The sequence below is a fragment of the Arachis ipaensis genome, chromosome B10 (assembly GCF_000816755.2).
Source record: "Arachis ipaensis cultivar K30076 chromosome B10, Araip1.1, whole genome shotgun sequence".
NCBI lineage: Eukaryota > Viridiplantae > Streptophyta > Magnoliopsida > Fabales > Fabaceae > Arachis > Arachis ipaensis.
In genome coordinates this window covers 17,097,702-17,102,877 of record NC_029794.2, presented here as the reverse complement: position 1 = coordinate 17,102,877, position 5,176 = coordinate 17,097,702, and the positions used below count along the sequence as shown (strand labels likewise).

Here is a 5,176-nt window from a genome sequence, read left to right as displayed (position 1 = left end):
TTGTTCATAATTGTCACTAATAAGTATGTCCAAACATAATTATTTATTAATAAACATATTTAATTTAGACACAAAATGAGTTTAATATATCTAAAAAAGTAGGAATTATTTTTAGTCCTAATTAATAAGTAATATATAAAGTGAATATGAGTAGAGATAATATATTGAAGTTGTGTGTCGACAAGAATTTAATTCTGAATTGTTGATGTCTTTGTTTTTCATAATAGCATGTGAGAGGAACTTTGTTATTTTGGGTCCAAGCGTGGTATGTGGAAGCCAAAATGAGATTTGTTTGTTCTAGCTTTATAGCCTGGTTTCTCCACTATTGTCTTCCGCTTTCTCTTCTCAAATCTCATGCGTCCCTATTACTTAAAAAACGACATGAGCAATTAGTCATTCTTCTTTTTTTTCCTTTCTAAAATCACTTTTTCCCCTTATTTTAGATGCAAGGGACCCATATTGTATTTTTGTGTTCCCCTATTTTAAACTTTTATGTTTATATCTTAAGTGATAAAATTATTGTAGTTTAAACGTATATTTCTTTCACAGATTTTTGTTTATAATATTTTTAAAAATAAATTCTTCTTATTTTGATTATATTTAACATAATTGCTATATCTCTTAATATCATATAACATGATTACCATGTAGTTGCTTAATATTATTCTTATATACTAAATGACATTATTAAGAGGACAAAAAGTATAACTAAAAATAAAACCAATTTTAAAGGAAAAATTGTTATAAATAATTTTTACACTAAAAAAATTTCAGTCCGCTCTATATATCATTTTTTTATTTATTAAATTGCAGTTGTAAAGGTTCATTTTTGCTATTTATTTTTCTTAAATTTTAAATGTATTTATTTATTTTTTACAGTATCACTCAATTTAAAAGATTAAGGACTAATCTATTTCAGATTTGAGTTCCATTAGCTAATGAATTATTGCATATATAAAAAGAAATTCAAATTTTTCACACTTGTTTAAACGGCCAAATGAGCTAATGATTCATCAACCAATTTAAATTGGTTCTTAAACCCTAAATTATAGAGACAAAAAATATATAAAATATATTCATTCATAATCATAAGAAACTAAAATCTAATATATATATCAGAAAAAAGAAAATATTGATTTGTTTGATAGCATGGGGCACCCATGTTCCGCACTTTTTGGTAAGAGCCATAGACTTTTTGGCACTTTATATTGCAAATTACTCCATAGCTTGAGTAGCATAGCTTTTATGCAGTCAATTCATGAGCATGTGGACGAGACAAAACAATGTGTGCCGAATCACTCTGCCTCCATTTCATGCTGCACCTTTCTTCCTTTTAGTTGGACACTTGTTGCTCAGTGTAACATCTTAGGCTCTTTTTAATTTGTTCCAGAAAATATTTTTTATTTTTATTTTAACACTCTTTGTTTAAAAGATTGTGGAAAAAAATAAAATTAAATCCAATGAATCTAATTTTATTCTCATTATTGTTATTGTTTTTACTTTTTAAGATTGAGTATGTAATGCTAGAAAATTAATACTATAATGGTCAATTTCGATCAATATTATAGCAGATTGTTAAATAAGTCCAGTACGAAACTTACTAAAATGAGCTTTTGTTGAGTTTGTATTTTGATAGTTTATTTTAGTTTACTTCAGATGTTTGTTGTTATTAAGAATTTTGGATTTTTTTTTCTTGTATTGATTGTTGGCTGTATAATATGATTTTCTCTTTTAAATTTATCAGTTTATTTATTTTGTACTCTTAGGATACATATTAAAATTAATTTTTTTTATTAAAAATTTAAATTTTCAATGTATTTATTTTGTATTTATTAAATAAAAATATTTAAAATTTCTTACTAATAATAAACTTATTATGTGTCCTTAGAATACATCTTAGGACACATGTTAGCTAAATTCTAAATTTATAACCTTATCTTGTACGTTTTTTAATTTTGATATTGGGTTTATAGTAGTGTTTTTTAACAATGTGTAAAACTTGGTGTGTATTTTTTTCATACAGAGATCACAAATCTGACCATCCGATTTGTGAAGTTATCTTTTTTAAAATTTTTAAAACACAAAACTGATTTTCCAAATTGTGAACTTTCACAAAACTAATCCTTACTTTAATTTTTTAAAATTTTTGAAACACAAAACCAATCCCCCAATTTGTTAACTTTCACAAAATCGACCATTCAATTTGTAAATTCTTGAAATTTAAAATCAGCTCCCCTCAAATCAGACCATCAGTTTTTTTCTTCCCCCAATTTAGTGCCTCTGATTTGTGTTTTGAAATTTAAAAAAAAAAAAATCGGCTCCATATTTATTAGAAACACATGAATTCTCTATAACTATAAACAACACAACCAGAAAATCCATATCAAAAAATGAGCCTATCTTGTAATACGGTTTGTTTAGCCTGTAAAAGAAAAGGAAGAAAAAAAAACTTATCACAATTTTCAAGATAAACTTGCTTTTCTAGCTGGTTGGTGTTTTGGGAGGACAAGTACAGTTATGCAGAATAGTCCCAACCACAAGCGACATGAAACATTACAGCTTACAAGATTGGGGTCATAAATGGGAAATATGAAATATCTCTCAAATCATAAGGTCTACTTACTCTCCCATATATAACCTTATTAATAATTTGGAATCTTTTTAGCAATTACGAGCTGTACTCGCTGCTCAATTTTTCAATCTTAATTACAAGCTGATATGAGAAATGATTTGTTGTTATTAGTAGTATTGAGTTGGCAATTTGTATATATGTAATGCATTATGTGTCCATCCTAAAATCGATTCACAAGAAGCCCTACGTGTGTGTGACGTGCATTTTGACACCTTTTTTTAACGATAATAATTGATTTCACTAAACAAAGACACAAGATTGCAGAATAGAAGCAAGCAAGTTGGAAACTTATGTGTAATTCAGTTGACATAGATTAATACAATCCCTTTCAGACTCAAATTATTATTATTATTATTATTATTATTATTATTATTATTTGTGAAGAGAATAAACTAGACAATCTCTAATCTTTAAGTATTATACAGGGTAAAAAACACAAATAAACCAATGGAAGATAGTTATTACATGAATAAGTCAAATTGAAGATTGATTCACGAATGAGCCAAAGTATACTTATATGTAATTCGAACCTATTTGGTTCGAATTCCAATTGCATATAAATCGAACCTATTTGGTTCGAACTAGACATACATAATTCGAACCTAATTGGTTCGAACTACACACGAATTAGACTATCACATAATTCGAACCTAATTGGTTCGAATTACTAAAGAATAAGTGTGAATATGTTACGTGCATGGGATTGTAATTGAAATAAAACAAATTTAAAATGTTGTAATTTAAAATGTTGTATAACTGAAAATTGGAATTAAATTAAAAATACACTTTATATATGCAACTTGAGGATTATTTAATTTTATTCTTAAATTTTATTTTATTTAACTTTATTTAATTTTAATTTTATTTTATTAAGATTTAATTTTCTTTAATTAAATTGAAATAAGGATAAAATTAACACAAAATAAAATGTTGAAAGTAAATCTAAACGAAATAAAATTTAACATTAAAAAATTAAGACAATTAAAGATATAAAGTATATTTTTCTCTTACAAAATTTATAAACCAATTATTAAAAAAAAGTTAAAAAGGATGTGATTTTAGAAACATTTTTTAACAATGCAGAAAATTAAAACTAAACAGAGACTAATATATTTAAAAAAAAAAAGCCTAATTTTTTATTACAATAAGTGATAAGTAAAGTACAAGTTATATTAGAAATCAGAAGAGTACACTAACTATAATTTAAAGAAGTTTAGAATTGATGTTAAAGATATTTTTTATAAATTTTATATAATAAATAATTTTTTCGTATATATTACACCATTTTAAATTTGTTCTATTTCAATGAATATATAATTTATTACAAACATTTTTTAATGTCAATAAAAAAATTTGATTTTTATCTTTTACGTGTATATTTCTTTAGCTCATCACTGTTTCTAGAGATTATACTTATAAACTTTATATAATAAATAATTTTTCTGTATATGTTACAACATTTTAAATTTGTTTCATTTCAATTACAATCCCATGCACGTAACATATTCACACTTATTCCTTAGTAATTCGAATCAATTAGGTTCGAATTATGTGATAGCCCAATTCGTGTGTAATTCGAACCAATTAAGTTTGAATTATGTATGTCTAGTTCGAACCAAATAGATTCGATTTATATGCAATTGGAGTTCGAACCAAATAGGTTCGAATTACATATAAATATGCTTTAACTCATTCATGAATCAATCTTCAATTTAGTTTATTCATGTAATAACTATCCTCAGTTGGTTTATTTGTGTTTTTTACCCTATTATATGTTACAACAGTCACGCACACTTCATACTAGACACCCAACACTAAAAGTTTCTATCTACTATTGATCTCCAACTCGGGTGCACAAATTGCAAAGCAAAGATAATTGTTATTAGACAAAGGCAAATTTGTGTAAAGTCTTGTGGCTTAATTGGGCTGATATTATGTTTGTGGGCTTGAAGTCCCACTTGGTGGCCTACTAGAGTTTATGTTTCAATGGATTTGGATTACAGAACAAAATAAAAGTCCAAACAAAATGATGGATTTAGATTCCCTTCAACCAGAAACTATATTGTTATCAAAGTAGTCGGCAGATAGAACTTAAACCAAAGCCTCATAACCAAAAAAAAAAAAAAACCAAAGCCGCGAATTGAAAAATTGACCGTTAGCTTTCTTTCCGTACAATTTCTGCTCGTTCACCTTATTACCTAATCTCATGATTGATTTAGGGAGGCCGGAACATACTCCGGTCGACCACCAACCAATGGAACAAGAACAAGACCTCCTCCAACGCAGTGTGAAAAAGGTCAGACAAGGTAACGAAGGTTTCACTAGAACTACTGTCCTCATCCCTCGGGTAGAAAACTGGATACAGGAGGAGACAGAACAAGCAAGGAAAACATATGCAAGCATGGTCAGGGGCTCATCCAGAGTAGGCAAAGCTGACCCCCAAGAAGATGATCTTTTGGAAGATGAAGACAATAGAATGGACAGCAAGGAGAAAGAAGCCCCAACACCTGCAAAAGACAAGTCAAATGAGAATCAGAACAACAT

At 27.4% G+C, this 5,176-nt stretch overlaps 1 protein-coding gene across 1 annotated transcript in view; it reads right to left on the bottom strand.

Annotated features, from left to right (window-relative positions):
- Nucleotides 1-4,694, bottom strand: part of LOC107620254 (protein MIZU-KUSSEI 1-like) — a 7,897-nt gene extending 3,203 nt beyond the window's left edge. Inside the window, exon 1 of the mRNA XM_016322445.2 lies at nucleotides 4,684-4,694. The gene's annotated coding sequence lies outside the window, so the exon portion shown is untranslated. The remainder of the gene's footprint in view (nucleotides 1-4,683) is intronic.